This window comes from Oncorhynchus nerka, linkage group LG19 (genome assembly GCF_034236695.1).
Source record: "Oncorhynchus nerka isolate Pitt River linkage group LG19, Oner_Uvic_2.0, whole genome shotgun sequence".
Classification (NCBI taxonomy): domain Eukaryota; kingdom Metazoa; phylum Chordata; class Actinopteri; order Salmoniformes; family Salmonidae; genus Oncorhynchus; species Oncorhynchus nerka.
In genome coordinates, this window is record NC_088414.1 from 49764881 (window position 1) to 49777308 (window position 12428).

Genomic DNA, 12428 nt, shown 5'->3' on the forward strand with positions numbered 1-12428 from the left:
ACTGAGCTGTCCCACCACCACAGAAAGCACTGAGCTAGACTGAGCTGTCCCACCACCACAGAAAGCACTGAGCTAGACTGAGCTGTCCCACCACCACAGAAAGCACTGAGCTAGGACTGAGCTGTCCCTCCCACCACAGAAAGCACTCGAGCTAGACTGAGCTGCCCCACCACCACGAAAGCACTGAGCTAGGCCTCAGAGGCTGCCCCACCACCACAGAAAGCACTGAGCTAGACTGGGCTGCCCCCACCACAACAGAAAGCACTGAGCTAGACCCACCACCACAGCACGAAGCACTGAGCTAGACTGAGCTGTCCCACCACCCACAGAAAGCACTGAGCTAGACTGAGCTGTCCCTCCACCACAGAAAGCACTGAGCTAGACTGAGCTGTCCCTCCACCACAGAAAGCACTGAGCTAGACTGAGCTGCCCCACCACAACAGAAAGCACTGAGCTAGACTGAGCTGCCCCACCACAACAGAAAGCACTGAGCTAGACTGAGCTGCCCCACCACCACAGAAAGCACTGAGCTAGACTGAAACACCTGCATTTTGGAGCTGCCTTACTCAAGAAATAAAAAAAGAGACCATGTTTGTTTCCAGCTTTATTAACTCAATGATATATATTTGTCTACATTGTTTGCAAACTGATATGTGATACGTATTAATGCCAAAATAACATGCAAAACAGGCAAGGCCAACCTGCCCTGACTGACGGGTCGCCATTTGCTCTTTACATATTAGTGTTCATAGAATATTAGTGTAACATTTGGTAGTTGTACGTCATTGTAAATAAGAATTTGTTCTTAATCTACGTGCCTTGGTGAAGCACGTTGGGAAGGTTTGTGTTATGGCACTTTGATGCCGTCTGTCGGTAAAGGTGAATTACTGCAACACCAGTGTAACCCGGATGTATTGCAATGTGCTGTTACAAGACTGGTTACTCGCATCAGCGACTCCGTCTCGTCAGTTTAGTCCCTATGCCGACAGGAGACGCTCTGATCACTCCTGATATGTAGTTATTAAGAATATACATCATGGATTCCCAATATCTGAATAAGATGTTATCATTAGTCCCCTGACGCCGATTAAGACAACCCTCCGCACCTCTCTGATTCAGAGGGGTTGGGGTTACATTTCGGAGGACACATTTCAGTTGTACAACTGTCTAGGTATCCCCTTTTCCCATTAGAATAACAGTGGCCCTAGCCTCTGAATGTCAGCTTTACCCAGGGGTGAAAGTAATGTATGTTCCGGTAGGGCGAACCTATTACAATTAATACAACATGCCCCCAAAAAACTACAGTCTATTACACCATTATGGAACAGTACTGCGTGTCAGCCGCAAGAACAATTAGCGGAATTGACTGGAAACCGGGTGGAATGTTCTCCAAACTGCGTTGTAGTTTGAGGAGAAAACTGACGTTTTGTCATAGCGGAGACGAGTGGCTGAGACCGAGGACAACAGGGATACATCAATTCAGACTACAAGTGTACTGCTCCTAATGACAATCACAGCACATTTCAATCTATACGGAGGTGTTTTGTAACACATGTATCTTTCCATTCATCAAATTGCGGATGCACAGTGCACTGGTGGGGTTTGGATGCTGAAATGAATTGGTAAGTGGATGAATGTGCGCGGGCAGCCCACAGGAGCGCCTTTTAAGTGATTGTTTGACAACCGGATGAAAACACCATAACTGGTTGTGTTTATGCCACGTTTAAAAAAGGCATAAACTAAGCTTTCCCTAAATTGAATTTAAATCGGCAAAATTATACAGCCCTAATTAGCTTACTCCTGTCTATACATAAATGAATAAAATCATTCAAAATAGGCTACTACACCAGAAAGCAGGATTTGGCCACAGCGGATCATTGGTTTACTTTATTAACCTGTGGCTTGTTTTAAATCGCATCAACTAGTCGGAAGGGCCTGCAATTTGGGCAGCGGCTGCTGCAATACCAATAGATGACTGTTGCGGCCCGTAATTCTGGAGCAGCGGCTGCTGCAATACCAATAGATGACTGTTGCGGCCCGCAATTTGGGCAGCGGCTGCTGCAATACCAATAGATGACTGTTGCGGCCCGCAATTTGGGCAGCGGCTGCTGCAATACCAATAGATGACTGTTGCGGCCCGCAATTTGGGCAGCGGCTGCTGCAATACCAATAGATGACTGTTGCGGCCCGCAATTTGGGCGCAGCGGCTGCTGCAATACCAATAGATGACTGTTGCGTTAGCTGACGCTGTCAGTGAAAAGCAGAGACCCGGCCATGCATATCGCAATATTTAAAGATTACAATCCGGGAAAACTGTTTAGAAAGGACCTGGATATTTCTGTAAACATATTACAGTCAGAAGACTCCAATCTGTATTTTAGCTTTCAAAATTCTTAAACTTAATCTTCCTGGCACCAGCAGAAGAACATCGGCCATGTCCCCCGGGTCTGTGCATGTTCAGTCTTTATCATTGGATCAGTGCCACTTTTGTTTGTTTTTGGACAATAATGTCCCCCTCCATTGTATTTGTGCCTCCCGTTTTCGTAGGCCAATTATATGGATCAGACGTCGGGTTTTGTTGATCTGTTCGTCAGTGTCAGCAGAGTAGGCTACTCTTGTCATTTTCGCAGTAAAAATATATTAAAAAAGCGTGCGTGCTCTTGGCTGACCCCTACCGATAAGAAATGGACATCTACTTTCACCTCTGGCTTTGCCTTAACATCCCATCGCGTATAAAACAAACCTGTTACATTATAGAATCTATGAACATAGAAACGAATCCCATTCTGTTTAAGTATTCACCTCATGATGCCTGTGTCAACAAGGACAATCCAATTCGTGACTTTTTCCTCCTTCAGGTCTTGTATAAAAATGGAAATTTTTTGACATGTAATTGATATTTAACAATGTTTTTTGTTTGTTTGTGAATGTTGGACCAGGAGTTGGGTCAAGTGGGCGGGGAATCATCCTGTTGGACCAGGAGCTGGGTCAAGTGGGCGGGAATCATCCTGTTGGACCAGGAGCTGGGTCAAGTGGGCGGGGAATCATCCTGTTGGACCAGGAGCTGGGTCAAGTGGGAAGGGAAACATCAGGTGAATAGACAGGAGCTGGGTCAAGTGGGAAGGGAATCATCAGGTGAATAGACAGGAGCTGGGTCAAGTGGGCAGGGAATCATCAGGTGAATAGACAGGAGCTGGGTCAAGTGGGCGGGGAAACATCAGGTGAATAGACAGGAGCTGGGTCAGAGTGGGCAGGGAGAACATCAGGTGAATAGACAGGAGCTGGGTCAAGTGGGAAGGGAATCATCAGGTGAATAGACAGGAGCTGGGTCAAGTGGGCGAGGAGACATCAGGTGAATAGACAGGAGCTGGGTCAAGTGGGAAGGGAATCATCAGGTGAATAGACAGGAGCTGGGTCAAGTGGGAAGGGAATCATCAGGTGAATAGACAGGAGCTGGGTCAAGTGGGAAGGGAATCATCAGGTGAATAGACAGGAGCTGGGTCAAGTGGGAAGGGAAACATCAGGTGAATAGACAGGAGCTCGGGTCAAGTGGGCGGGGAAACATCAGGTGAATAGACAGGAGCTGGGTCAAGTGGGCGGGGAAACATCAGGTGAATAGACAGGAGCTGGGTCAAGTGGGCAGGGAATCATCAGGTGAATAGACAGGAGCTGGGTCAAGTGGGGCGGGGAATCATCCTGTTGGACCAGGAGCTGGGTCAAGTGGGCAGGAATCATCAGGTGAATAGACAGGAGCTGGGTCAAGTGGGCGGGGAAACATCAGGTGAATAGACAGGAGCTGGGTCAAGTGGGCAGGGAAACATCAGGTGAATAGACAGGAGCTGGGTCAAGTGGGAAGGGAATCATCAGGTGAATAGACAGGAGCTGGGTCAAGTGGGCGGGGAAACATCAGGTGAATAGACAGGAGCTGGGTCAAGTGGGCGGGCAAACATCAGGTGAATGGAGCAGGAGCTGGGTCAAGTGGGCGGGAAACATCAGGTGAATAGACAGGAGCTGGGTCAAGTGGGCGGGGAAACATCAGGTGAATAGGACAGGAGCTGGGTCAAGTGGGCGGGAAACATCAGGTGAATAGACAGGAGCTGGGTCAAGTGGGAAGGGAATCATCAGGTGAATAGACAGGAGCTGGGTCAAGTGGGCGGGAAACATCAGGTGAATAGACAGGAGCTGGGTCAGAGTGGGCGGGCAAACATCAGGTGAATAGACAGGAGCTGGGTCAAGTGGGAAGGGAATCATCAGGTGAATAGACAGGAGCTGGGTCAAGTGGGAAGGGAATCATCAGGTGAATAGACAGGAGCTGGGTCAAGTGGGCGGGGAAACATCAGGTGAATAGACAGGAGCTGGGTCAAGTGGGCAGGGAAACATCAGGTGAATAGACAGGAGCTGGGTCAAGTGGGCAGGGAATCATCAGGTGAATAGACAGGAGCTGGGTCAAGTGGGCAGGGAATCATCAGGTGAATAGACAGGAGCTGGGTCAAGTGGGCGGGGAATCATCCTGTTGGACCAGGAGCTGGGTCAAGTGGGCAGGGAATCATCAGGTGAATAGACAGGAGCTGGGTCAAGTGGGAAGGGAATCATCAGGTGAATAGACAGGAGCTGGGTCAGAGTGGGCGGGGAAACATCAGGTGAATAGACAGGAGCTGGGTCAAGTGGGCAGGGAAACATCAGGTGAATAGACAGGAGCTGGGTCAAGTGGGAAGGGAATCATCAGGTGAATAGACAGGAGCTGGGTCAAGTGGGCGGGGAATCATCCTGTTGGACCAGGAGCTGGGTCAAGTGGGCGGGCAATCATCAGGTGAATAGACAGGAGCTGGGTCAAGTGGGCGGGGAAACATCAGGTGAATAGACAGGAGCTGGGTCAAGTGGGCGGGCAAACATCAGGTGAATAGACAGGAGCTGGGTCAAGTGGGCGGGGAAACATCAGGTGAATAGACAGGAGCTGGGTCAAGTGGGAAGGGAATCATCAGGTGAATAGACAGGAGCTGGGTCAAGTGGGAAGGGAATCATCAGGTGAATAGACAGGAGCTGGGTCAAGTGGGCAGGGAAACATCAGGTGAATAGACAGGAGCTGGGTCAAGTGGGCGGGCAAACATCAGGTGAATAGACAGGAGCTGGGTCAAGTGGGAAGGGAATCATCAGGTGAATAGACAGGAGCTGGGTCAAGTGGGAGGCAATCATCAGGTGAATAGACAGGAGCTGGGTCAAGTGGGCGGGCAAACATCAGGTGAATAGACAGGAGCTGGGTCAAGTGGGCGGGGAAACATCAGGTGAATAGACAGGAGCTGGGTCAAGTGGGCAGGGAATCATCAGGTGAATAGACAGGAGCTGGGTCAAGTGGGCAGGGAATCATCAGGTGAATAGACAGGAGCTGGGTCAAGTGGGCGGGGAATCATCCTGTTGGACCAGGAGCTGGGTCAAGTGGGCAGGGAATCATCAGGTGAATAGACAGGAGCTGGGTCAAGTGGGAAGGGAATCATCAGGTGAATAGACAGGAGCTGGGTCAAGTGGGCGGGGAAACATCAGGTGAATAGACAGGAGCTGGGTCAAGTGGGCAGGGAAACATCAGGTGAATAGACAGGAGCTGGGTCAAGTGGGAAGGGAATCATCAGGTGAATAGACAGGAGCTGGGTCAAGTGGGCGGGGAATCATCCTGTTGGACCAGGAGCTGGGTCAAGTGGGCGGGCAATCATCAGGTGAATAGACAGGAGCTGGGTCAAGTGGGCGGGGAAACATCAGGTGAATAGACAGGAGCTGGGTCAAGTGGGCGGGCAAACATCAGGTGAATAGACAGGAGCTGGGTCAAGTGGGCGGGGAAACATCAGGTGAATAGACAGGAGCTGGGTCAAGTGGGAAGGGAATCATCAGGTGAATAGACAGGAGCTGGGTCAAGTGGGCAGGGAATCATCAGGTGAATAGACAGGAGCTGGGTCAAGTGGGAAGGGAATCATCAGGTGAATAGACAGGAGCTGGGTCAAGTGGGCGGGGAATCATCCTGTTGGACCAGGAGCTGGGTCAAGTGGGAAGGGAATCATCAGGTGAATAGACAGGAGCTGGGTCAAGTGGGAAGGGAATCATCAGGTGAATAGACAGGAGCTGGGTCAAGTGGGCGGGCAAACATCAGGTGAATAGACAGGAGCTGGGTCAAGTGGGAAGGGAATCATCAGGTGAATAGACAGGAGCTGGGTCAAGTGGGCGGGCAAACATCAGGTGAATAGACAGGAGCTGGGTCAAGTGGGCGGGCAAACATCAGGTGAATAGACAGGAGCTGGGTCAAGTGGGCGGGCAAACATCAGGTGAATAGAATACATGAACATACTGTATAGAAACTGTCCCAGGCTGGTAGACAGTAACCGGTATGTACCAACACGCGCATGTACTTTTCTTAGTCCCCCGTTTCTCAAATAAGTTCAAATTTGAGAAACGTTTAGTCACCACACCTTATTAGATCTTCAACATTGCAGAACCATTTTTTTTTTTTTTTTTTGGTCAACTTTATTTTCTAAAATTACAAATTGTAAACTTAAAAGACTGGCACCTCAGAGCTTAGTACTTGGTTGCACAGCCTATTGACCATGATAACCGCAGACACTTCTTGAAGCAACAAATATATATGCTTGACACACCTTTTCAACTGTCAATTTGGGGACTCTTAGCTGGGCGCACCAGAACCTCTGTTTTAGGGGTCATTGTCCTGCTGGAAGAACCACAACCTTTAATGGAGACCCTGTTTTTGGATACTGGGTTGAACATTGGACTCCAGAAAACCCAGAATCTCCTGTTCCAAGACCACTAGTACCAGAAGCAGCAAAGCAAACCTCCACCATCTTTGATTGTGTTATTTTATCTGAATGCTTTGTTTTGGTTGTTGGTAAACACCAGGAAGACCCCCCCCCAACAAGACAAAAATAATCATGCAATGAGTAGATTATCAGGGCATTTTGGAGTGCAATGTCTCTCTGTTGAAGGTTGTGGGTCTTCTAGTAGGACAACAACCCTAAAACACATAGAAGCACCCTGGAATGGTTCAAGACGACAACGCTGGACTGTTCTGGAGAGGCCAGTGAAGAGTCCAGAATCACATCCATTACCTTTGGGGGAAAGCTCCAAACAGCAGTTGGTGGAGGGCATTGAATAACTAGATCTGTTATTTTCTGAAGGTCAAATCTCCAGTAGAATAGTGCAGCAAGCTCATTGATGGAAGAAGAAACATTTGTCTGCAGTTATCTTGAACAAAAAGCTGTGCAAAAACTAGCAACAAAATAAACATATGTTCCTCAATGTTGACAATCCAATAACAAAAAAGGTGCGGAGACCAATTTCAAACGTTAACTTAAAGAAGAGAAGAGAAAAAAAAGGGAATTATTTAAGAGAAGTTGCAAGGATGCCAATCTATTTGGCTGCAACTGTACATCTAGAATATGGAAAGATACATATTCCTCACACCAACACACTGTAACAGGAAGGTGTGTGGGGTTTCAGTGTGGCTTGAGGACTGCAAGGTGAACCAGGTCCCCCGTGATACCAGTCAGTATCCGACGTCCATCTATGTCTGAGGACGTCGGGAGCTGAGGGGGGAAACCAGCCTGAACTTAACCCTAAATCTTTAAATGTCTAAACTCAATCAAATCAAATCAAATGTATTTATATAGCCCTTCGTACATCAGCTGACATCTCAAAGTGCTGTACAGAAACCCAGCCTAAAACCCCAAACAGCAAACAATGCAGGTGTAAAAGCACGGTGGCTAGGAAAAACTCCCTAGAAAGGGATCTTTTTTTTAAAAACTTTGCATTTTGACGTTTGAGAAACATGGATCAACGGCGAATTCTGACGTGAGACTGAGCTAGTAGGAGGCGTTTGGCTCTGTGAAAGAAGAGCAGCCAAGCCTCCCGCTGGGGTCCAACCTCCTCACCATAACGCTCTGCTGCACAGGACCTCTGGAGGGGGTGAGAGGGAAAAGAGAAGGAGGAGAGTTTGGTTGAGTCAGTGTGTCTGGTTGATAGCAACAGTCTTTGTGTCAGTTAAACAATGTGAGCCATCCATTCATTCACTGTGTTTTTTTTTGGGGGGGGGGGGATTCACATCAGCGTCACATGCCTGTCCACTGGTCACAATGAGAGGCTCTTAGTTATCTGACGTAATGACATGACACTTCTCTGCCCTCTTGTGGCTGCGTTCCAGACAGACTCCTGACCTCTCCAGGGACGAGTTCTAATTCTCTACCCTTCTAGAAGTGTATACTTGTTCTTTCCTCAGGCATATGGAGGAACCTCCCTCCAGTAGGGCCTTCTTTAAAAATAGGTTACATCTTTTCCTGATTCCGTTTTAGTATTTTCTACATTTAGTTTTTCCAGGTTTCCACAGGTCTTTTCAGGTTTTCACTCTCAAAAAGCACTATTTTTTTTTTAAATAGAAAAACAACAAACCTGGATGTTGTAAGTCCACAACAATGATTAAAGCACCTCAGGAGACCACTGTGAGGTCTTGGAAACCTCTGTGTTTCTGGGTGTAGTTAGTGTGCATTGTTGTTTGGTTAGCAAAGGTTTCTTTAGTGCTCATCTGATTGCAGAGTTTTGTGAGGGATTTTTTTTCCCCCCATCACAGTTTTCAAAACAAAATGGCCACTGGATGAATGAAAATAATCCTATCAGCATTCTACCAGATAGTCATAGGCTACTTTGTAGATGACATTTCATTTAGTTTTATATGGGGAAAGGCTTTCCATCTACCAGAAGACTTATCATCATCGCTAACAGCTAAGTGGACATTCCTGCGCCTCTTCAGGAAGTTGCAGGAATATAATTAACTTAGTAGAAAATACATAAAATTACTAAATTCAATGCAGTTAGTTGATTCCCTACTATTTTTTTGAATATTGTTGAATTCCGTTTTAAATGTCTGGATTCCGTGATTCTGTCCTCGTTCTATTTTATAGGACCCCTCTTCTTTCTTGCACCAATCCAATGCTTTTAGAGTGGACGTGAACAATCACACACTTCTGGAGAAGGAGAGAGAATCAGAACTCAAGCTTTGTCAAGACCAACTGGGTAGTTATTGTGTGTCTGAGTATCAGTCTGTTGTTGTGTCTGAATGGAAGCCCACCAGTCTGAGTATCAGTCTGTTGTTGTTGTGTCTGAATGGAAGCCCACCGGTCTGAGTATCAGTCTGTTGTTGTTGTGTCTGAGTATCAGTCTGTTGTTGTTGTGTCTGAAGGGAAGCCCACCAGTCTGAGTATCAGTCTGTTGTTGTTGTGTCTGAATGGAAGCCCACCGGTCTGAGTATCAGTCTGTTGTTGTGTCTGAATGGAAGCCCACCAGTCTGAGTATCAGTCTGTTGTTGTTGTGTCTGAATGGAAGCCCACCGGTCTGAGTATCAGTCTGTTGTTGTGTCTGAATGGAAGCCCACCGGTCTGAGTATCAGTCTGTTGTTGTTGTGTCTGAGTATCAGTCTGTTGTTGTTGTGTCTGAAGGGAAGCCCACCGGTCTGAGTATCAGTCTGTTGTTGTTGTGTCTGAATGAAGCCCACGGTCTGAGTATCAGTCTGTTGTTGTTGTGTCTGAATGGAAGCCCACCGGTCTGAGTATCAGTCTGTTGTTGTTGTGTCTGAGTATCAGTCTGTTGTTGTTGTGTCTGAATGGAAGCCCACCGGTCTGAGTATCAGTCTGTTGTTGTTGTGTCTGAATGGAAGCCCACCGGTCTGAGTATCAGTCTGTTGTTGTTGTGTCTGAATGGAAGCCCACCGGTCTGAGTATCAGTCTGTTGTGTCTGAAGGGAAGCCCACCGGTCTGAGTATCAGTCTGTTGTTGTGTCTGAATGGAAGCCCACCGGTCTGAGTATCAGTCTGTTGTTGTTGTGTCTGAATGGAAGCCCACCGGTCTGAGTATCAGTCTGTTGTTGTTGTGTCTGAATGGAAGCCCACCGGTCTGAGTATCAGTCTGTTGTTGTGTCTGAATGGAAGCCCACCAGTCTGAGTATCAGTCTGTTGTTGTTGTGTCTGAGTATCAGTCTGTTGTTGTTGTGTCTGAATGGAAGCCCACCGGTCTGAGTATCAGTCTGTTGTTGTTGTGTCTGAGTATCAGTCTGTTGTTGTTGTGTCTGAATGGAAGCCCACCAGTCTGAGTATCAGTCTGTTGTTGTTGTGTCTGAGTATCAGTCTGTTGTTGTTGTGTCTGAATGGAAGCCCACCAGTCTGAGTATCTTTTAGGCTTTTAGATGGACAGCACCATGCAATGTCATGCAGTCAGTCAGCCAACCAATCAGCCACGAGGTCAACTCTCCCATGCAGTCAAGTCAGTCAGTCAGCCAACCAATCAGCCACGAGGTCAACTCTGCCATACAGTCAAGTCAGTCAGTCAGCCAACCAATCAGCCACGAGGTCAACTCTCCCATGCAGTCAAGTCAGCCAACCAATCAGCCACGAGGTCAACTCTCCCATGCAGTCAAGTCAGTCAGTCAGCCAACCAATCAGCCACGAGGTCAACTCTGCCATGCAGTCAAGTCAGTCAGTCAACTCTCCCATTCAGTCAGGGGCAGATGGCCCAGTACCAGCAGTAGTTCAGTAAGAGTGTTAGGTGAGACAGTTAGCTAGTGCAAACGTGGTTACCTGCATATTCACTCTGCAATTAGAGAGTAGTTGAAGGTTCTGCTGCAGGACGAAGAACAACAGGGTTAACAACAGAGAGGGTTATACCTTTACAGTCCCAGCTGATATACCTTTACAGTCCCAGCTGATATACCTTTACAGTCCCAGCTGATATACCTTTAAAGTCCCAGCTGATATACCTTTACAGTCCCAGCTGATATACCTTTACAGTCCCAGCTGATATACCTTTACAGTCCCAGCTGATATACCTTTACAGTCCCAGCTGATATACCTTTACAGTGATATACCTTTACAGTCCCAGCTGATATACCTTTACAGTCCCAGCTGATATACCTTTACAGTCCCAGCTGATATACCTTTACAGTCCCAGCTGATATACCTTTACAGTCCCAGCTGATATACCTTTACAGTCCCAGCTGATATACCTTTACAGTCCCAGCTGATATACAATTACAGTCCCAGCTGATATACCTTTACAGTCCCATCTGATATACCTTTACAGTCCCATCTGATATACCTTTACAGTCCCAGCTGATATACCTTTACAGTCCCAGCTGATATACCTTTACAGTGATATACCTTTACAGTCCCAGCTGATATACCTTTACAGTGATATACCATTACAGTCCCAGCTGATATACCTTTACAGTGATATACCATTACAGTCCCAGCTGATATACCTTTACAGTGATATACCTTTACAGTCCCAGCTGATATACCTTTACAGTCCCAGCTGATATACCTTTACAGTCCCAGCTGATATACCTTTACAGTCCCAGCTGATATACCGTTACAGTGATATACCTTTACAGTCCCAGCTGATATACCTTTACAGTGATATACCTTTACAGTCCCATCTGATATACCTTTACAGTCCCAGCTGATATACCTTTACAGTCCCAGCTGATATACCTTTACAGTCCCAGCTGATATACCTTTACAGTCCCAGCTGATATACCTTTACAGTACCAGCTGATATACCTTTACAGTCCCAGCTGATATACCTTTACAGTACCAGCTGATATACCTTTACAGTCCCATCTGATATACCTTTACAGTGATATACCATTACAGTCCCAGCTGATATACCTTTACAGTGATATACCTTTACAGTCCCAGCTGATATTATAACATTACCAGTCCTTTGATATGCAGCTACGAGTCCCAGCAGTATATCTTTGAGTACCAGCTGCCCAGTTATCTGGACTTCAGCTATCGGATAGGATTAAAATACAAAGAAATATAACATGCAGAACGGGAGTCCCCATTCAAGTCAATGATACATGTTCTGTCCATTCTATTTCTATGCATTTAATCCTATCCGATAGGCGAAATCAAAAGAGATAACTGGGCCTTGGAAGCAGACAGACAGAGACTCCTAGGTTTTCACTGATAAAGTCTGACTTAGTTGTTGGACCTAATTTCATCGTTTGAACAAGTCTTAAAATCTGATAGAATTCATCAAAAAATGACACTGATAAAAGTTAAATCCAATTCCCAGTTCATAACAAAAATCCTACTGAAATGACAAAAATGTTCATGTCAACTTCAGTGTTCATTAGGGATGTGCATAGTTCTCTTTTCAAGGCAATTAGATACATTGGCTCTCGATACAGGAACGATACGTTTTATTTTGAAACGGTTTGGTGGGAGAACGAATCGATACACTAACATATGAATTTCCATTCTAAATGAAAGGTGCTACTCATGGTATGTAGCAACGTAGCATGTTGCATTGTAATTTCCATTCTAAATTAGAGGTGCTTATGCGTAGCATGTAGCAACGTAGCATGTTGCATTGTAATTTCCATTC